Genomic DNA, 22,461 nt, shown 5'->3' on the forward strand with positions numbered 1-22,461 from the left:
CATTGCAAAGCAGTTGCTCAGAAATTTTCTCTCCAGTATTTATCAAAAAATATTTCCTATTTACCCACAGGCCTGAAATTGCTCCCGAATGTCCCTTCGCAAATCCATCCAAGACACAGTTTCAAAACTGCGTAATAGAAAGAAAGATTTTTCTATGTGAGATGACTAGCCATATGTATCACAAAGCAGTTTCACAGAACGCTTCTTGCCAGTTTTTGTCTGAGGATACTTCTTTTTTCACCATAGCCGTCCAAATACTCCCGAATGTCACCTGGTAGCGTTTTCTCCAAACGGGATTCCCCAATCCTCTATGAAAGAAAAGTACAACCATGTGAGTGGAATGCACACATCCCAAAGCAGTTCCTCGGAAATATTCTGTCCAGTGTCTCCCTGAAGGTATTTCTGTGTTCACCATAAGCCTCAAAGTGCTCCCAAGTATCCCTTAGGGGATTAACCTAAAAGAGTGTTAGAATACTGCTCAACGAAAACAGAAGCTTAATTGTGCGAATGGACTTCACGTGACTTAGGGCACTTTCACAGAAAGTTTCCTTCTGGTTTTAATCGCAAGGAATTTTTTTTTCAGCATATTCTTAGAGCGTTCCCAAAAGTCCTTTCTCAGCTTCCGAATAAACAGTGATTTCAAACTGCTCAATCCAAAGAATGATTTAACTCTATGAGATGAACACACACATTACAAATCGGTTGCTCCGAAACCTTCTTTACAGTCTTCATCGGAAGATGTTTCATTTCCCACCAGAAGCCTCCTGATGCCACCTAATATCCCTTCACAGATTCCTCAAAGACAGAATTTCCAAATTGGGCAAAGTAGTGCCAGCTTTAACTCTCTGAAATGAATGCACATGTCAGAGAGGAGTTTCTTGGAACACATCTTTCTGGGTTTTATTTCAGGATATTTCACTTTTCACCATAGTTTTCAATGTGCTGCAAAATATCACTTTTTCAGTTTTTCAGGAACAGTATTCAAACACTGCCTTATGAGAAAAGAGGTATAACTCCCTGAGTGGAATGCCCACATCACAGATCAGTTTGAGAGAAAGCATATCTCCAGTATTTATCTGGAGATATTTCCTATTACCCCATAGGCCTGAATGTGCTCCCAATGTCCCTTCTCGAATCCGTCCATGACGCGTTTTCAAAACTGCATAATAGAAAGAAAGTTTTATCTCTGTGAGATGAAAAGATGTATCTATCACAAAGAAATTCACAGAAAGCTTCTTTCCAGTTGATGTCTGAGGATATTTCTTTTTTCACCACAGTCATCAATATACTCAAGAATGTCCCCTGGTAACATTTTCTCCAAATGGGATTCCCCAATCCTCCATGAGAAGAAAAGTTTAAATCTGGGAGAGCAATACACACGTAACAAAGCAGGTCCTCAGAAATCTCTCCAGTATCTGCCTGAACAGATTTCCATTTTCACCGTAAGCCTCAAAGCACTCCCGAGTATCCCTTAGCTGAATAACGTAAAACAGTGTTAGAATATAGCTCAATGAAAACAGAAGCTTAACTGTGTGAGTGGACTTCACGTGACGTACAGTGGTTTCACAGAAAGTTTCACTCTGGTTTTTATCAGAGGGTATTTCTTTTTCAGCATATTCTTAAGAGTGTTTCCAAATGTCCTTTCTCAGGATCCACAGAAACAGTGATTTCAAACTGCTCAATCCAATGAACGATTTACGTCTATAAGATGAATACACACATCACAAAGCAGTTGCTCAGAAAGCTTCTCTCCAGTTTACATCAGAAAACGTTTTCTTTCTCTCCTCAAGCCTCCGGGCGCCACTTAATATCCCTTCACAGATTCTTCAAAAACAGAATTTGTACACTAGGCAATGTAGTGTAAGCTTTAACTCACTGAAACGTATGCACACGACAGACAGCAGTCTCTTGAAATGCTTCTTTCTAGTTTTTATCTCAGGATATTTCACTTTTCACCATAGTCTTCATTGCGCTGCAAAATATAACTTTTTCAGTGAAACATGAACAGTGTTCAAACACTGCCTTATGAGAAAAGAGGTATAACTCCCTGAGGGAAAGCAAACTTCACAAAGCAGTTTTGTCATAAAGCTTCTTTATAGTTTTTATCTGAAGATATGTTCTATTTCCCCACAGGCCTGAATGTGCTCCTGAAAGTCCCTTCATGAATCCGTCCATGACACAGTTTCAAAACTGCATAATGGAAAGAAAGATTTGTCTATGTGAGATGCATAGACATATCTATCACAAAGCAGTTTTAGAGAAAACTTCTTTTCAGTTTTTGTAAGAGGATACTTCCTTTTTAAAAATAGACTTCCATATACTCCAGAATGTCCCCTGGTAGCTTTTTCTCCAAACGGGATTCCCCAATTCTCTATGAGAAGAAGTGTATAACTCTGTGAGTGGAATGCACATGTCAAAAGGCAGCTCCTCAGAAATTTTCTCCCCAGTGTCTATCTGAAGATATTTCCGTTTTGACTGTAAGCCTTAAAGCGCTCCCGAGTATCCCTTAGCTGACTACCCTAAAACAGTGTTATAATACTGCTCAATGAAAACAGAAGCTTAACTGTGCGAGTGGACATCACGTGACCTAGAGGAGTTTCACAAAAAGTTTCCTTCTGGTTTTTATCTGAGGGTATTTTTTTTCAGCATATTCTGAAGAGTGTTCCCAAATGTCCTTTCTCAGATTCCACAGAAACAGTGATTTCAAACTGCCCAATCAAAGAATGATTTACCTCTATGAGATGAATACACACATCACAAAGCAGTGGCTCCAAAAGCTTCACTCCAGTTTTCATCGGAAGACGTTTTCTTTCTCACCACAAGCCTCTGGACGCCACTTAATATCCCTTCACAGATTCCTCAAAGACAGTTTCCAAACTGAGCAACGTAGTGTAAGATTTAACTCTCTGAAATGAATTCACACGTCAGAGAGCAGTTTCTTGGAAGGCTTCTTTACGGGTTTTATTTCAGGATATTTCACTTTTCACCATAGTCTTCAATGTGCTGCAAAATATCACTTTTTCAGTTTTACAGGAACAGTGTTCCAGCACTGCCTTATGAGAAAAGAGGAATAACTTCCTGAGTAGAATGCACACATCACAAAGCAGTTTCTCAGAAAGCTTCTCTCCTGTTTTTATCTGGAGATATTTCCTATTTCACCACAGGCCTGAATGTGCTCCCGAATGTCCCTTCACGAATTCGTCCATGACGCAGTTTCAAAACTGTGTAATAGAAAGAAAGTTTTATCTATGTGAGATGAATAGACATATCTATCACACAGCAGTTTCACAGACAGCTTCTTTCCAATTTGTGTCTGATAGCCATCCATATACTCCTGAACAGCCGTCCATATACTCCCGAATGTCCCCGGTAGCTTTTTCTCCAAACGGGATTCCCCAATCCCCTATGAGAAGAAAGGTATAGCTCTGTGAGTGGAATGCACACGTCACAAAGCAACTCCTTGGAAATTTCCTCTCCAGTATCTATCTGAAGATATTTCCATTTTCACCGTAAACCTCAAAACGCTCCCGAGTATCCCTTAGCTGACTAACCTAAAACAGTGTTAGAATACTGCTCAATGAAAACAGAAGCTTAACTATGCGAGTGGACTTCACGTGACCTAGAGCAGTTTCACAGAAAGTTTTCTTCTGGTTTTTATCGGAGGGTATTACTTTTTCAGCATATTCTCAGAGCACTTCCAAATGTCATTTCTCAGTTTACAATAAAACAGTGATTTCAAAGTCCTCCATCCAGGGAATGAATTAACTCTATGAGATGATTACACACATCACAAAGCAGTTTCTTCCAAGGCTTCTCTCCAGTTTTCATTGGTAGGCGTTTCCTTTCTCACCACTAGCCTCCAGGTGACACTTAATATCCTTTCTCAGATTTCTCAAAGACAGAGTTTCCAAACTAGGCAACGTAGTGCAAGCTTTAACTCTCTGAAATGAATGGACACGTCAGAGAGTAGTTTCTTGGAATGCTTTTTTCTGGGTTTTATTTCAGGATATTTCACTTTTTACCGTAGTTTGCAATGCACTGCAAAATATCACTTTTTCAGTTTTACAGGAACCGTGCTCAAACACTGCCTTATGAGAAAAGAGGTATAACTCCATGAGTGGAATACATATATCACAACGCAATTTCTCAGAAAGCTTCTGTCCCGTTTTTATCTGAAGATATTTCCTATTTGCCCACAGGCCTGAATGTGTTCCCAAATGTCCCTTCCCGAATCCATCCATGATGCAGTTTCAAAACTGGTTTATAGAAAGAATGTGTTATCCTTGTGAGACAAATAGACATATCTATCACAAAGCAGTTTCAGAGAAAGCTTCTTTCCAGTTTTTGTCTGAGGATACTTCCTTTTTCAGCATAGCTATGCATATTCTCCCGAATGTCCCCTGGTAGTGTTTTCTCCACATGGGATTCCTTAATCCTCTATGAGAAGAAAAGTATAACTCTGTGAGTGGAATGCTCACGTCACAAAGCAGCTCCTCGGAAATCTTCTCTTTAGTATCTATCTGGAGATATTTCCCTTTTCACAGGAAGCCTCAATGCGCTCCCAAGTATACCTTAGCTGCTTAATCTAAAACAGTGTTAGAATATTTCTCACTGAAAACGGAAGCATAGCTGTGCGAGTGGAATGCACTTGACCTAGAGCAGTTTCACAGAAAGTTCCTTTTGGCTTTTATTGGAGGGTATTAATTTTTCTGCATATTCTTAAGTGCATTCCCAAATGTCCTTTCTCAGGTTCCACAGAAACAGTGATTGGAAACTGCTCAATCCAAAGTATGATTTAACTCTATGAGATGAATACATACATCACAAAGCAGTTGATCCAAAAGCATCTCTCTAGTTTTCATCGAAAGACTTTTCCTTTCTCACCACAAGCCTCCAAGTGTCACTTAATATCCCTTCAGAGATTCCTTAAAGACAGAGTTTCCAAACTGGGCAACGTAGTGTAAGCTTTTTTTCTCTGAAATGAATGCACACGTAAGAGAGCAGTTTCTTGGAATGCTTCTTTCTGGGTTTTATTTTCAGATATTTCACTTTTCACTGTAGTCTTCAATGCGATGCAAAATATCATTTTTTTCAGTTTTACAGGAACAGTGTTCATACACTGCCTTTTGAGAAAAGAGATATAACTCCCTGAGTGGAATGCACACATCATAAAGCAGTTTCTCAGAAAGCTTCTCTTCCATTTTTATATGAAGATATCTCCCACTACCCCACAGGCCTGAATATGCTCCCGAATGTCCCTTCACAAATCCGTCCATGACACAGTTTCAAAACTGTGTAATGGAAAGAAAGTTGTATCTATGTGAAATGAATAGACATAGCTATCACAAAGCAATTCACAGAATGCTTCTTTCCCGTTATTGTCTGAGGATATTTCCTTTTTCTCCAGAGCCGTCCATATATTCCCAAATGCCCCTGACAACTTTTTCTCCAAATGGGATTCCCCAATCCTCTACGAGAAGAAAAGTATAATTCTATCAGTGGAATGCACACATCACAAAGCAGCTCCTCAGAAATCTACTCTACAGTATCTATCTGAACATATTTCCATTTTCATCGTAAACCTCAAAGTGCTCCCGAGAATGCCTTAGCTAGCTAACCTAAAAACGTGTTAGAATACTGCTCAATGAAAACAGAAGCTTAACTTTGTGAGGTGACTTCCTGTGACCTGGAGTAGTTTCTCAGAAAATTTTCGTATGGTTTTTATTGGAGGGTATTTCTTTTTCAGTATATTCTTAAGAGCGTTTCCTAATATCCTTTCTGAGGTTCCACAGAAACAGTGATTTCAAATCTCTCAATCCAAAGAATGATTTAACTCTATGAGATGAATATGCACATCACAAAGCAGTTGCTCCGAAAGCTTCTCTCCCGCTTTCATCTGAATACTTTTCTTTCTCCCCACAAGCCTCCGGGCGAAAATTAATATCCCTTCACTGATTTCTCAAAGGCAGAGGTTCCACTGGCAAAGTAGGGTGAGCTTAAACTCTCTGAAATGAATGCACACGTCAGAGAGCAGTTTCTTGGAATGATCCTTTCTGGGTTTTATTTCAGGATATTTCACTTTTCACCGTAGTCTTCAATGCACTGCAAAACATCCCATTTCCAGTTTGACAGGAACAGTGTTTAAACACTGCCTTGTGACAAAAGAGGTATAACTCTCCGAGGGGAATGCACACATCACAAAGCAGTTACTCAGAAAGCTTGTCTCCAGTTTTCATCTGGAGATATTTCTTCTTCACCACAGGCCTGAAAGTGCTCCCGAATATCCCTCCGCGAATCTGTCCATGACGCAGTTTCAAAAGTGCATAATAGAAAGAAAGTTTTATCTATGTGAGATGAACAGACATATGTATCACAAAGAAGTTTCACAGAAATCTCCTTTCCATTTTTTGTCTCAGGACACTTTCTTTTTCACTGTAGCCATCCATATACCCTCAAATGTCCCCTGGTAGCATTTTCTCCAAACTGGATTCCCCAATCCTCTATGAGAACAAAGGTACAACTCCCTCAGTGCAATGCACAAGTCACAAAGCAACTCCTCGGAATTCTTCTTTCCAGTATCTATCTGAAGATATTTCCATTTTCACTGTAAGCCTCAAAGTGCTCCCGAGTGTCTCTTGGCTGACTAACCTAAAACGGTGTTAGAATACTGCTCAATGAAAACAGAAGCTTAACTGTGCGAGTGGACTTCAAGTGACCTAGAGCAGTTTCTCAGGATGTATACTTCTGGTTTTTATCAGAGGGTATTTCTTTTTCAGCATAATCATAAGAGCACTCCCAAGTATCCTTTCTCAGGTTCCACAGAAACAGTGATTTCAAACTACTCTATCAAAAGGATGATTTAACTCTATGAGATGAATACACTCATCACAAAGCAGTTTCCCCAAAAGCGTCTCTGCAGTTTTCATTGAAAGCCGTTTCCTTTCTCACCACAAGCATCCAGGCACCACTTAATATCCCTTCACAGATTCCTCAAAGACAGAGTTTCCAAACTGGGCAATGTAGTGTAACCTTTAACTCTCTGAAATGAATGCACACGTCAGAGAGAAGTTTCTTGGAATGCTTCTTTCTGGGTTTTATTTCCGGATGATTCACTTTTCGCCATAGTCTTCAATGTGCTGCAAAGTATCACTTTTTCAGTTTTACAGAAACAGAGTTCAAACACTGCCATATGAGAAAAGAGTTAAAACTGCCTGAGTGCAATGCACACATCACAAAGCAGATTCTCAGAAATCTTCTCTCCAGTATCTATCTGAAGATATTTCCGATTTCACCGTAAGCCTCAAAGCGCTCCCAAGTATCCCTTAGCTGACTATCCTAAAACAGTGTTAGAATACTGCTCAACAAAAGCAGAAGCTTACTGAGTGAGTGGACTTCATGTGACCTAGAGCAGTTTCAGAGAAAGTTTCCTTCTGGTTTTTGTCAGAGGATATTACTTTTTCAGCATATTCTTAAGAGCGTTTCCCAATGTCCTTTCTCAGGTTCCACAGAAACAGTGATTTTAAACTGCTAAATCCAAATAATGATTTAACACTATGAGATGAATACACACACCACAAAGCAGCTGATCTGAAAGCTTCTCTCCAGTTTTCATCGGAAGACCTTTCCTTTCTCAACACAAGCCTCCAGGCGACACTTAATATCCCTTCACAGATTCCTCAAAGACAAAGTTTCCAAACTGTGCAACATAGCGTCAGCTTTAACTCTCTGAAATGAAAGCACAAGTCAGAGAGCAGTTTCTTGCAACACTTCTTTCTGGGTTTTATTTTCGGATATTTCACTTTTTGCCATAGTCTTCATTGCGCTACAAAATATCACTTTTTCAGGTTTACAGGAGCAGTGTTCAAACACTGTCTTATGAGAAAAGAGGTATAACTCCTTGAATGGAATGCACACATCACAAAGCACTTTCTCAGAAAGCTTGTCTCCAGTTCTAATCTGAGATATTTCCTATTTCCCCTAAGACCTGAATGTGCTCCCGAACATCCCTTTGTGAATTCATCCATGACACAGTTTCAAAACTGCATAATAGAAAGAAAGTTTTATCTACATGAGATGAATAGATATATGTATCACAAAGCATTTTCACAGAAAGCTTCTTTCCAGGTTTTCTCTGAGGATATTTCCTTTTTAATCATAGCCATCCACATACTCCCGAATGTCCCCTTGTAGCTTTTTCTCCAAACGGGATTCCCCAATTCTATTTGAAAAGAAAAGTATAATTCCATGAGTGGAATGCACACATCACAAAGCAGCTCCTTGGAAATCTTCTCTCCAGTATGTATCTGAAGATATTTCCTTTTTCACCGTAAGCCTCAAAGCGCTCCCAAGTAACCCTTAGCTGACTAACTTAAAACAGTTTTAGAAGACTGCTCAATGAAAACAGAAGCTTAACTGTGCGAGTGGTCTTCATGTGACCCAGAGCAGTCTCACAGAAAGTTTCCTTCTGGTTTTTATCATAGGGTAATTCTTTTTCAACATGTTCTTAAGAGCAGTCCCAAATAAAATTTGTTAGGTTCCACATAAACAGAGATTTCAAAACTGCTGAATCCAAAGGTTGATGTAATTGTAATAGATGAATGCACACATTACAAAACAGTTGTTCCGAAAGCTTCTCCAGTTTTCATCGGAAGACGTTTCCTTTCTCAACATATGCCTCTGGGCACCACTAAATATCCTTTCATAGATTCCTCAAAGACAGATTTTCGAAACTGGGCAACATAGTGTAAGCATTATCTCTCTGAAATGAATGCACATGTCAGAGAGCAGTTTCCTGGAATGCTTCTTTTTGGGTTTTATTTCCGAATATGACACTTTTCGCCATAGTCTAAAATGTGCTGCAAAATATCACTTTTTCAGGTTTACAGGAACAGTGTTCCAACACTGCCTTATGAGAAAAGAGGTGTAACACCCTGAGTGGAATGCACACATCACAAAGCAGTTTCTCAGAAAGCTTCTCTCCAGTTTTTATGTGGAGATATTTCCTCTTTTCCCACAGGCCTGAATGTGCTCCCGAATATCCCTTCATGAATCCTTCCATGACGCAGTTTCAAAATTTCATAATAGAAAGAAAGTTTTATCTATGTGAGATGAATAGACATATCTGTCACAAACCAGTTTTACAGAAAGCTTCTTTTCAGTTTTTGCTTGAGGATGTTTCCTTTCTCACCATAGCCATCCTTATACTACTGAATATCTCTTGGTAGCGTTTTTTCCAAGAGGGATTCCCCCATCCTTATGGGAAAAAAGTATAACTCTGTGAGTGTAATGCACACGTAACAAAGCAGCTCTTCGGAAATCTACTCTCCAGTATCTATCTGAAGATATTTCCGTTTTCATCATAAGCCTCAAAGTGCTCCTGAGTATCCCTTACCTGACTAACCTAAAACAGTGTTAGAATACTGCTCAATGAAAACAGAAGCTTAACTGTGTGAGTGGATTTCACGTGACCCAGAGTTTCACAGAAACTTTCCTTCTGGTTTTTATTGGAGGGTATTTTTCTTCAGCATATTCTTAATAGCATTCCCAAATGTCCTTTCCCAGGTTTCACAAAGACAGTGATTTCAAACTGCTCAATCCAAAGAATGATTTAACTCTTTGACATGAATGAACACATCCCAAGGCAGTTTCTCAGAAAGTTTCTCTCTATTGTCATCGGAAGATGTTTCCTTTCTCACCACAGGATTCCGACACCACTTAATATCCCTTCACTGATTCCTCAAAGACAGATTTCCAAACTGCGCAGCGTAGTGTAATCTTTAAGCCTCTGAAGTGAATACACAGGCCAGAGAGCAGTTTCTTGGAACGCTTCTTTCAGATTTTTATTTCTGGATATTTCACTTTTCACCATTGCCTTCATTGCGCTGCAAAATATCACTTTCTTTGTTTTACAGGAACGGTGTTCAAACACTGCCTTATGAGAAAAGAGGTATGAATCCCTGAGTGGAATGCACACTTCACAAAGCAATTTCTCAGAAATCTTCTCTCTGGTTTTTATCTGAAGATAACTGCTATTTCCCCACAGGCCTGAAAGTGCTCCCGAATGTTCCTTCGTGAATCCGTCCATTATGTCGTTTCAAAAATGTGTAATAGAAAGAAAGTCTTTTCTATGTGAGATGAATAGACATATATATCACAAAGCATTTTCACAGAAAGCTTCCTTCCAGCTTTTGTCTGAGATACTTCCTTTTTCACCATTGCCGTCCATATACTCCCAAATGTTCCCTGGTAGCTTTTTATCCAAACAGAATTCCTCAATCCTCTGTGAGAAGAAAGGTATAACTCTGTGAGTGGAATGCACATGTCTCCAAGCAGCTCCTTGGATATCTTCTCTCCAGTATCTATCTGAAGATATTTCCGTTTTCACCGTAAGCCTCAAAGCACTCCTGAGGATCCCTTAGCTGACTAACCTAAAACAGTGTAAGAGTATTGCTCAATGAAAACAGAAGCTTAGGTTGCGAGTGGAATTCACGTGACCTCGATCAGTTTCAGAGAATGTTCCTTCTGTTTTTTATCAGAGGGTATTTCTTTTTCAGCACATTCTTAAGAGCATACCCAAATGTCCTTTCTCAGGATTCACAGAAACAGTTATTTCAAAGTGCTCAATTCAAAGAATGATTTAACTCTATGAGATGAATACACACATCACAAAGCAGTGGCTCCAAAAGCTTCTCTCCAGTTTTCATCAGAAGACATTTCCTTTCTCACCACAAGCCTCCAGACGCCAATTAATATCCCCTGACAGAATACTCAAAGACAGAGTTTAAAAACTGGGCAACATAGTGTAATCTTTAAGTCTCTGAAATGAATGCACACTTCAGAGAACAGTGTCTTGGAACACTTCTTTCTGGGTTTCATTTCAGGATATGTCACTTTTTGCCATAGACTTCAACGCGCTACAAAATATCACTTTTTCAGTTTTACAGGAACAGTGTTCAAACAGTACCTTATGAGAAAAGAGGTATAACTCGCTGAGTGGAATGCACACATCACAAAGCAGTTTCTCAGAAAGCTTCTCTCTAGTTTTTATCTGGAGATATTTTCTTTTTCCAAACAGACCTGAATGTACTCCCGAATGTCCCTTTGTGAATCCATCAATGACACAGTTTTAAAACTGTGTAATAGAAAAAAAAAGCTTTATCTATTTGAAGGGAATAGACACTTCTATCACAAAGCAGTTTCAGAGAAAGCTTCTTTCCAGTTTTTGTCTGAGGAATCTTCCTTTTTCACCATTGCTGTAATCATACTCCCGAATGACCCTCTTAGCTTTTTCTCCAAACGGGATTCCCCAATCCTCTATGAGAATAAAGGTATAACTCTGTGAGTGGAATGCACACGTCCCAAAGCAGCTCCTTGGAAATCTTCTCTACAGTATCTATGTGAATATATTTCCATTTTCACAGTAAGCCTAAAAGCGCTTCTGAGTATCCCTTAGCTGAATAACCCAAAAGAGTGTTAGAATACTGCTCAATGAAAACAGAAGCTTAAATGTGCGAGTGGAATTCACGTGACCTAGAGCAGTTTCACAGGATGTTTCCTTCTGGTTTTTATTGGAGAGTATTACTTTTTCAGCATGTTTTAAGAGCATTCTGAAATGTTCTTCCTCAGGTTCCACAGAAGCAGTGAATTCAAACTGTTCTATCCAAAGAATGATTTAACTCTTTGAGATGAATACACACATCAGAAAGCAGATTCTGAGAAAGCTCTCTCCAGTTTTTATCTGGAGATATTTCCTATTTCCCTACAGACCTGAATGTGCTCCTGAACGTCCTTTCGCGAATCCATCCATGACGCAGTTTCAAAACTGCGTAATAGAAAGTTTTATCTATGTGAGATGAATAGACATATCTATCAAAAAGCAGTTTCACAGAAAGCTTCTTTCCAGGATTTGTCTGAGGAAACTTCCTTTTTCATGATAGCTGTCCATATACTCCAGAAAGACCCTGGAAGGTTTTTCTTGAAATGGGATTGCCCAATCCTCTATGAGAAGAAATGTTTAACTCTGTGAGTGGAATGCACACGTCAAAAAGCAGCTCCTCGGAAATCTTCTCTCTAGTATCAATCTGAAGATATTTCCATTTTCACCGTAAGCCTCAAAGCACTCCCAAGTATCCCTTACATGACTAACCTAAAACGGTGTAAGAATACTCCTCAATGAAAACAGAAGCTTATCTGTGTGAGTGGAATTCACGTGACATAGAGCAGTTTCACCGAAAGTTCCTTCTGGTTTTTATCAGAGGTATTACTTTTTCAGTATATTCTTAACAGCGTACCCAAATGTTCTTTCTCAGGTTCCACAGAAACAGTGATTTCAACCTGCTCAATCCAAAGAAAGATTTAACTCTATGAGATGAATACACACATCATGAAGCTGTTGCTCCGAAAGCTTCTCTCCAGTTTTCACTGGAAGACGTTTCCTTTCTCACCACAAGCCTCCGGGCACCACTTAAAATCCCTTCCCAGATTCCTCTAAGAGAGAGATTCCAAATGGGGCAACGTAGTATAAGTTTTAACTCCCTGAAATGAATGCACACTTCAGAGAGTAGTGACTTGGAACGGTTCTTTCTGGGTTTTATTTCCTGATATTTCTCTTGTCACTTTAATCTTCAATGCACTGCAAAATATCACCTTTTCAGTTTTACAGGAACAGTGTTCAAACACTGCCTTATGAGAAAAGAGGTGTAACACCCTGAGTGGAATGCACACATCACAAAGCAGTTTCTCAGAACATTTCTCTCCAGTTTTTATGTGGAGATATTTCCTATTTTTGAAAAGGTCTGAATGTGCTCTCGAATGTCCCTTCATGCATCCATCCATGATGCAGTTTCAAAACTGCATAATTGAAAGAAAGTTTTATATATGTGAGATGAATAGACATATAACACAGCAGTTTCAGAGAAAGCTTTTTCCAGTTTTTGTCTGTGGATACTTCCTTTTTCGACATAGCCGTCCATATACTCCTGAGAGTCCCCTGGTAACTTTTCTTTTAACAGGATTTCGCTATCCCCTTTGAGAAGAAAAGCATAATGCTGTGAGTAGAATGCACATGTCACAAAGAAACTCCTCAGAAATCTTCTCTCCAGTATGTATCTGAAGATATTTCCGTTTTCACCATGAGCCTCAACGCACTACCGAGTATCCTTTAACTGACTCACCTAAAACAGTGTTAGAATATTGCTTAATGAAAACAGAAGCTTAACTGTGCAAACGGAATTCACGTGATTTACAGCAGTTTCATAGAAAGTTTCCTTCTCGTTTTTATCAGAGGGTATTACTTTTGCAGCATATTCTTAAGAGCGTTCCCTAAGGTCCTTTCTCAGGTTCCACAAATACAGTGATTGCAAACTTCTAACTCCAAAGAATGACTTAACTCTATTAGATGAATACACACATCACAAAGCAGTTGATCCGAAAGTGTCTCTCCAGTTTTCATCAGAAGACGTTTCCTATCTCACCACAAGCCTCTGGGCACCACTAAATATCACCTCACAGATTCTTCAAAGACAGGGTTTCCAAACTGAGCAACGTAGTGAAAGCTTTAACTCTCTGAAGTTAATGCACACTTCAGAGAGCAGTTTCTTGGAATGCTTCTTTCTTTGTTTTATTTCAGGATAATTCACATTTCGCCATAGGCTTCAATGTGCTCCAAAATATCACTTTTTCAGTTTTACAGGGACAGTGTTCAAACACTGCCTTAAGAGAAAAGAGGTATAACTCCCTGAATGGAATGCACACATCACAGTGCAGTTTCACAGAAAGCTTCTCTCCAGTTTTTATCTGGAGATATTTCCGAATTCCCCCAGGTCTGAATGTTCTCCCGAATGTCCCTTCATGAATCCATCCATGAAACTGTTTCAAAACCACGTAGTAGATCCAAAATTTTATCTATTTGAGAGGAATAGACATATCTATCACAAGGCAGTTTCACAGAAAGCTTCTTCACAGTTTTTGTCTGAGGATATTTCCTTTTTCACCATAGCCATGCATATACTCCCGAAGGTCCCCTGGTAGCGTTTTCTTGAAACAGGATTCCCCAATCCGCTATGAGAAGAAAGGTATAACTCTGTGAGTGGAATGCACATGTCACAAAGCAGCTCCTCGGAAATCTTCTCTCCAGTATCTATCTGAAGATATTTCCGTTTTCACCATAAGCCTCACAGCATTCCCAAGTATCCCTTAGCTGATGAACTTAAAAGAGTGTTAGAATACTGCTCAATAAAAACGGAAGCTTAACTGTGTGAGTGGAATTCAAGTGACCTAGAGCAGTTTCAGAGAAAGTTTCCTTCCGTTTTTTATCAGAGGGTATTACTTTTTCAGCATATTTCTAAGAGCATTCCCGAATGTCCTTTCTCAGCTTCCACAGAAAGAGTGATTTCAAACTGCTCAATCCAAAGAATGATTTAACTCTATGAGATGAATATACACTTCACAAAGTAGTTGCTCTGAAAGCTTCTTTCCAGTTTTCATCAGAAGACGTTTCATCACTCAACAAGCCTCCAGACGTCACTTAATATCCCTTCACAGATTCCTCAAAGACAGAGTTTCCAAACTGCAACATTGTGAAAGCTTTATCTCTCTGAAATGAATGCACACTTCAGAGAAGTTTCCTGCAACGTTTCTTTCTGGGTTTTATTTCAGGATATGTCACTTTTCGCCATAGACTTCAATGCGCTATAAAATATCACTTTTCCAGTTTTACAGGAACAGTGTTCAAACCCTGCCTTATGAGAAAAGAGGTATAATTTCCTAAGTGGTATGCACCCTTCATAAAGTAGTTACTCAGAAATCTCTCCAGTTTTTATCTGAAGATATCTCCTATTACCCCGCAAGTCTGAATGTGCTCCCAACTGTACCTTCGCAACTTCGTCCATGACGCAGTTTCAAAACCGCATAATAGAAAGAAAGCTTTATCTATGTGAGATGAATAGACATATCTATCACAAAGCAGTTTCACAGAAAGCTTCTTTCCAGTTTTTGTCTGAGGATAATTCCTTTATCACCATAGACGTCCATATACTCCCGAATGTCTCCTGATAGAGTTTTCTCCAAACGGGATTCCCCAATACTCTATGAGAAGAAAAGTATAACTCTGTGAGTGGAATGCACACGTCACAAAGCAGTTCCTCAGAAATCTTCTCTCCAGTGTCTATATGAAGATATTTCCGTTTTCACCGTAAGCCTCAAAGTGCTCCCGAGTATCCCTTAGCTGACTAACCTAAACAGTGTTAGAATACTGCTCAATGAAACGAGAAGCTTTACTGAGCGAGTGGACTTCACATGACCTAGAGGAGTTTCACAGAAAGTTCCTTCTCATTTTTATTGATGAGTTTTTCTTTCTCAGCATATTTTAAGAGCGTTCCCAAATGTACTTTCTCAGGTTCCACAGAAACAGTGTTCTCAAACTGCTCAATCCAAAGAATGATTTAACTCTATGAGATGAATACACACATCACAAAGCAGTTGCTCCAAAAGCTTCTCTCCAGTTTTCATCGGAAGACGTTCCCTATCTCACCACAAGCCTATGGTCACCACTTAATATCTCTTCACAGATTCCTCAAATACAGAGTTTCCAAACTGGGCAATGTAGTGTAAGCTTTAACTCTCTGAAATGAAGGCACACGTCAGAGAGCGGTTTCTTGGAACGCTTCTTTCTGGGTTTCTTTTAAAGGATATGTCACTTTTCCCCTTGGTCTTCAATGCGCTGCAAAATATCACATTTTAGGTTTACAGGAATAGTGTTCAAACTCTGCCTTATGAGAAAAGTGGCATATCTCCCTGAGTGCAATGCACACATCACAAAGCAGTTCTTCATAATGCTTTTATCGAGTTTTCATCTGAAGATATTTCCTACTTCCCCACAGGCCTGAATGTGACTCCCAATGTCCATTTGCGAATCCTTCCATGACGCTGTTTCAAAACTGCATAATAGAAAGTTTTATCTATGTGAGATGAATAGACATATCTATCACAAAGCAGTTTCTGAGAAAGCTTTTTTCCAGTTTTTGTATGAGGATACTTCCTTTTTACCATCGCCATAATCCCGAATATCCCCTGGTACGTTTTCTACAAATGGGATTCCCCAACCCTCTATGAGAAGAAAAGTGTAACTCTGTGAGTGGAATGCACACATCACAAAACAGCTTTTTGGAAATCTTCTCTCCAATGTCTGCCTGAAGATATTTCCGTTTTCACCTTAAGCCTCAAAGCGCTCCTGAGTATCCCTTAGCTGACTCACCTAAAACAGTGTTGGAATACAGCTCAATGAAAACAGAAGTTTAAGTCTGCAAATGAAATTCACATGACCTAGAGCAGTTTCACAGAAATTTCCTTCTGATTTTTATTGGAGGGTATTTCTCTTTCAGCACATTCTTAGGAGCATACCCAAATATTCTTTCTCAGGTTCCACAGAAACACTGATTTCAAACTGCTCATTCCAAAGAATGTTTCAACTCTATGAGACGAATACAAACACCACAAAGCCGTTACCCCGAAAGCTTCTCCAGTTTTCATCGGAAGATGTTTCATTTGTCACCTCATGGCTCTGGGTGCCACTAAATATCCCTTTACAGATTCCTCAAAGACAGACTTTCCAAACAGGGCAACATAGTATAAGCTTTAACTCTCTGAAATGAATGCACACTTCAGAGAACAGTTTCTTGGATCGCTTCTTTCTGGGTTTTATTTCCGGATATTTCACTTTTCACCATAGTCTTCAATGCGCTGGAATATATCACTTTTTCAGTTTTACAGGAACAGTGTTCAAACACTGCCTTATGAGAATAGAGGTATAACTCCCTGAGTGGAATATGCACATCACAAAGCAGTTTCTCAGAAAGCTTCTCTTCAGTTTTTCTCTGAGGATAGTTCCTATTTTCCCACTTTCCAGAATGTGCTCCCAAATGTCCCTTTGTGAATCCGTCAATGACACAGTTTCAAAACTGCATAATAGAAAAAAAGTTTTATCTATGTGAGATGAATAGACATATCTATCACAAAGCAGTTTCACAGAAAGCTTCTCTCCAGTTTTTGTCTGAGGATATTTCCTTTTTCACAATGGCCGTCCATATACTCCTGAATATCCCCTGGTAGCTTTTTCTCCAATCCGGATTCCCCAATCCTTTATGAGAAGAAAAGTGTAACTCTGTGAATGAATGCACACATCACAAAGCAGCTACTTGGTATTCTTCTTTCCAGTATATATCTGAAGATATTTACGCTTTCACTGTAAGCCTCAAAGTGCTCCCAAATATTCCCTAGCTGACTAACGTAAAATAGTGTTAGAATACTGCTCTTTGAAAACAGAAGGTCAACTGTGTGAGTGGAATCCAAGTGACCTAGAGCAGTTTCACAGAAAGTTTCCTTCTGGTTTTTATTGGAGGGTATTTATTTTTCAGTATAACCTTAAGAGCATTCTCAAATGTCCTTTCTCTGTTTTACCCTTGGTATTTGAAAAAATCAAAGAAACTGTCTGAATCTTTAATATTCGACTTGTTTTGTTAATTCTCTGAATACTGCAGTGATTTCAAACTACAGTGATTTCAAACTACAAAATCCAAAGAATGATTTAACTCTCTGAGGTGAATACACGCATCACAAAGCTCTTGCTCCGAAAGCATGTGTCCAGTTTTCATCGGAAGACGTTTCCTTTCTCACCACAAGCCTCCAGGTGCCACTTAATATCCCTTCACAGATTCCTCAAAGACAGAGTTTCCAAACTGAGCAACGTAGTGTAAGCTTTAACTCTGAAATGAACGCATGCATCAGAGAGTAGATTCTTGCAACGCTTCTTTCTGGATTTTGTTTCAGGATATTTCACTTTTCACCATAGTCTTCAATGTGCTGCAAAATCTCACTTTTTCAGTTTTAGAGGAACAGTGTTCAAACACTGCCTCATGAGAAAAGAGGTATAACTCCCTGAGTGGAATGCACACATCAAAAAGCCATTTCTCAGAAAGCTTCTCTGCAGTTTTTATCTGAAGATATCTCCTATTTCCCCTCAGGGGTGAATGTGCGCCCGAATGTCCCTTCGTGAATCCGTCAATGACGCAGTTTCAAAACTGCATAATGGAAAAAAGTTTTATCTATGTGAGATGAATACACATATCTATCCCAAAACAGTGTCAGAGAAAGCTTCTTTCCAGTTTTTCTCTGAGGATATTTCCTTTTTCAACATAGCTGTACATGTACTCCCGAATGTCCCCTGGTAGCTATTTCTCCAAACGGGCTTCCCCAATCCTCTCTGAGAAGAAAAATAAAACTCTTTGAGTGGAATGCACACGTCACAAAGCATCTACTCGAAAATCTTCTCTCCAGTTTCTATCGGAAGATATTACCTTTTTCACCATAAACCTCAAAGCACTCCCAAGTATCCCTTAGCTGTCTAACCTAAAACAGTGTTAGAATACTGCTCAATGAAAACAGAAGCTTAACTTGGAGAATGGACTTCATGTGACTTAGAGCAGTTTCACAGAAAGTTTCCTTCTGCTGTTTATTGGAGTGTATTTCTTTTTCAACGTATTCTTTTTTGGGGGGAGGGGATCAAGTTTCATAAAGTTTTTACGGGAAGAAAAAAGTTTTACAAAATATCTTTCCAAAGTAATTTTCCCATAGAATACAATTAATTCATGTTGCTTTGTTCCTTAAAGTTTACAGTGTGACATTCAAGGTGTCGAGGTTTCTTGAATAGCCAACTACCTGAAAAACCTGCAAGAGAAGTAGATTTTTTTAAAGTGCCTTTAAAATGTGAAAGCAAGTAATAAAATTGTTGAATCTATTTGAAATTTTAAAATTTTCTTTAAAATGGTCCATATGGTATGCACAATATCACAGCTGGCACAAAACTGCCTGTATTTAGTTTGAAACACAAAAACAATGCATATGAACAGTACTCTTTGAAAAGTAATTCAAAATGCTGCCACTGCATCATAAAGGCAAACTTGGAAAAGAGTGTTGGCAGTATTCAGAGAATTAACAAAACAAGTCGAATATTAAAGATTCAGACAGTTTCTTTGATTTTTTCAAATACCAAGGGTAAAAGAACTTGTTGCCAAAGTAACTCAGGATACCTTATTTCAAACTACATGTGACCTATTTTGCTATAGATATTCTAAACAAATGAACAACTAGGTTTTAGGCTGTAAATTCTCATTTCCTAGACAGGGCCTAGTTTTTCTGTTGCAATCTGGCAGCTTTAACCTTTGAAACCCTCTTTCCAGTTTCTTCTGATGCTTCTGACAGAACTTCCTTTCATTCTGGAATAATGGGTAGTGCAGGATGAGCAATGGCTGGGTGTAGTGTTAAGGAAGGTGATACAAATTCTTTTTCTATAACAGTTCCAGAAAAATCCTCAGGTGTTACTGATAAGGGTAAAAGTTTCTTTTGATGATTTTCTTGTGTTTCCTCTTCCAAAGTTCTCTCACTGGTGTCACTGCAAGTGGCTTCTTCGCAGCTGATACTCCTCAAAACTCCCCACCTATCGTCATATTCAGCAGCACTGCTTTCACTGGTGTCACTACACACACTATTCTCTCTACTTCGAGACTTCAGCATGGATTTGTGAGGGACATATTCTCCATTCACAACATCAACAAAGGCTCTGTAAATGTCAGCAGGTGTCCTGACGGTCGGCAGCTCCTGGGCAGAGTTGCCACTGCCAGTGCTGTTCTTTCATTTACGTTTGTCTTCTTCTTTCTTTTCACTGAATTTTAAAGTGGTATTCTTTCCAGTATTTATTCGGACCCTCTTAGGCTTAACAGTATGAGAAAAATATATTGTTGGAAGATAATTATCTCCAATCCCTAAAGCCTCATGGTCATTATCACTATCATCGTCGTCAATGTTGTCACCGTCCACATCATCATCATCGTCAACATCATCACTGTGGTAAGAACTGGAACCATTCACTGAACAGTTCAACTGACTACTCATTTGAACACTGAATGGTTCTGAACTTGCAACATCCTTATGACAACTGTCCAGAGTATGAGAGTCTGTTACTTGATGCATTGCATTCACATTTGTGTTATGATCTTCCTTTTCCTCTTCAGAAGATGTCGTATCTTCTCCATTTGCAATCACAATATCAGGCTTACTATCAAGTTCACCCAGCAATTCTTCTTGTCTCTCTAGTTCTTCAAGTCGAGCCCACAGTTCTTTATCAGCAGGCAAATCCTTGGATTTCACATCGTTTACAACATCTACTTCAAAAATATCTGAAGTTTTTGGTTTGGAATGCGGTTTATGAGCAATTCGGTGTTTTGCTTTAAATTCAAAGTCACATTTAATTTCTTCTCTTATGTCAACGATATCACCTGCAGCATCACTCATTTTCTGCAAATCTTCTGTGAATTCAACTCTGGATTCAAAATTTTTCATCATTTTTTTAAAGTCATCTATTGTTTTTCTTATATGTTCTTTCTGGTGCTCAACTAAACTTACAGTCTGCTTTGCTGAGCACTTTGCAAACCAGTTGTCCCCCAGTAAAACATTTACTTCATTAGTATGGACAAGTTTTCCTAGCATGAAGGCAAAAGGGCCAAATGGTACCATTATATTATAAGACAATTTATCAGGTAAGGTGCTGAGTCTTTCTGGAAGGGCATTATAGTCATTATCTACCTTCTTCCTTTTCCTGCTCCTCGCACAGCTGCACCACGTCCCGGGTGCGCAGCGGCAACTGGGCCGGGGCTGAGGCCAAAGCCAAAGGGGCCGAGGGCTTGGGGGTCGTCTCCACGGTGGGCGTGCCAATGATCGGCCCGCGGGCCTCAGTGCCGCGAGTGAGTCCAAAACAAGTGCCTGCGCAGGCGGCATGGTCGGCGGCTACCCAGCGCCCACGCTCCCGCCTTCAGGCACTGGGCGCCCCACACCCAGGAGAACATGACCGCCGCCACTGTCGCCACTGCTGGCTTCCGCGTCACCCGCGGCCGCATCTCACAAGCTCATGCCCCCGCCGCCACCGCCCCGCAGCGGGCTCCCAGTAGCACGCCAGCAGCTGGGTTACGTGGTGCAGGCCCAGCAAGGCGTTCCGTGGTGGCCGCGCCTCCTCTGCGCCTCCTCACAGGCCCAGCACTGCGTGGCAAATTTTTTCAGCATATTCTTAAGAGCATTCCCAAATGTCCTTTTTCATGTTCCACAGAAACAGTGATTTCAAATTGTTCAATCCAAAGAATGATTTAACTCCATGATATGAATACACACTTCACAAGGCAGAAGCTCTGAAAGCTTCTCTCCAGTTTTTATCAGAAGGCGTTTCTTTCACAACACAAGCCTCTGTGCGCCACTTAATATCCCTTCCCAGATTCCTCAAGGACAGAGTTTCCAAACTGTGCAACACAGTGTAAACTTTAACTTTCTGAAATGATTGCACACGTCAGAGAGCAGTTTCTTGGAAAGCTTCTTTGTGGGATTTACTTCAGGATATTTTACTTTTCGCCATAGTCTTCAATGCACTGCAATATCTCACTTTTTTAGTTTTACAGGAACAGTGTTCAAACACTGCCTTATGAAAAAAGAGGTATAATTCCCTGAGTGGAATGCACACATCACAGAGCAGTTTCTCAGAAAGCTTATCTCCAGTTTTTATGTACAGATATTTCCTATTTCCCCACAGGCCTGAAGGCGCTCCCGAATGTCCCTTCACGAATCCATCCATGACGAAGTTTCAAAACTGAGTAATAAAAAGAATGTTTCATCTGCATGAGGTGAATAGAAAAATCTATCACAAAGCAGTTTCACAGAAAGCTTCTTTCCAGTTTTTGTCTGAGGATACTTCCTTTTTCACCATAGCCATCGTATACTCCCGAATGTCCCCTGGTAGCGTTTTCTCTACACGGGATTCCTCAATCCTCTTTGAGAAGAAAAGTATAACTCTGTAAGTGGAATGCACACGTCACAAAGCAGCTCCTCGTAAATCTTCTCTCCAGTATCTTTCTGGAGATATTTCCCTTTGCACAGGAAGCCTCAAAGTGCTCCTGAGTATAACTTAGCTGCCTAATCTAAAACAGTGTTAGAATACTTCTCAATAAAAACAGAAGCTTCGCTGTGTGAGTGGAATGCACGTGACCTAGAGCAGTTTCACAGAAAGTTCCTTTTGGTTTTTATTGGAGGGTATTAATTTTTCTGCATATTCTTAAGTGCATTCCCAAATGTCCTTTCTCAGGTTCCACAGAAACAGTGATTGCAAACTGCTCGATTCAAAGAATGATTTAACTCTATGAGATGAATACACACATCACAAAGCAGTTGCTCTGAAAGCTTCTCTCTAGTTTTCATTGGAAGATGTTTCCTTTCTCACCACAAGCCTCCCAGCACCACTTAATATCCCTTCACAGAATCCTCAAAGACAGAGTTTCCAAACTGGGAAACGTAGTGTAAGCTTTTACTCTCTGAAATGAATGCACACGTGAGAGAGCAGTTTCTTGGAATGCTTCTATCTGGGTTTTATTT

At 39.7% G+C, this 22,461-nt stretch overlaps 1 pseudogene across 1 annotated transcript; it reads right to left on the bottom strand.

Moving 5' to 3' along the window:
• Nucleotides 1-19,179: 19,179 nt before the first annotated feature.
• On the bottom strand, nt 19,180-20,657 carry LOC106996156 (unconventional prefoldin RPB5 interactor 1 pseudogene; annotated as a pseudogene). The gene has a single exon (XR_001442515.3). The product of XR_001442515.3 is annotated as an unconventional prefoldin RPB5 interactor 1 pseudogene (transcript).
• Between the last annotated feature and the right edge of the window lie 1,804 nt (nt 20,658-22,461).

This window comes from Macaca mulatta, chromosome 10 (genome assembly GCF_049350105.2).
Source record: "Macaca mulatta isolate MMU2019108-1 chromosome 10, T2T-MMU8v2.0, whole genome shotgun sequence".
Classification (NCBI taxonomy): domain Eukaryota; kingdom Metazoa; phylum Chordata; class Mammalia; order Primates; family Cercopithecidae; genus Macaca; species Macaca mulatta.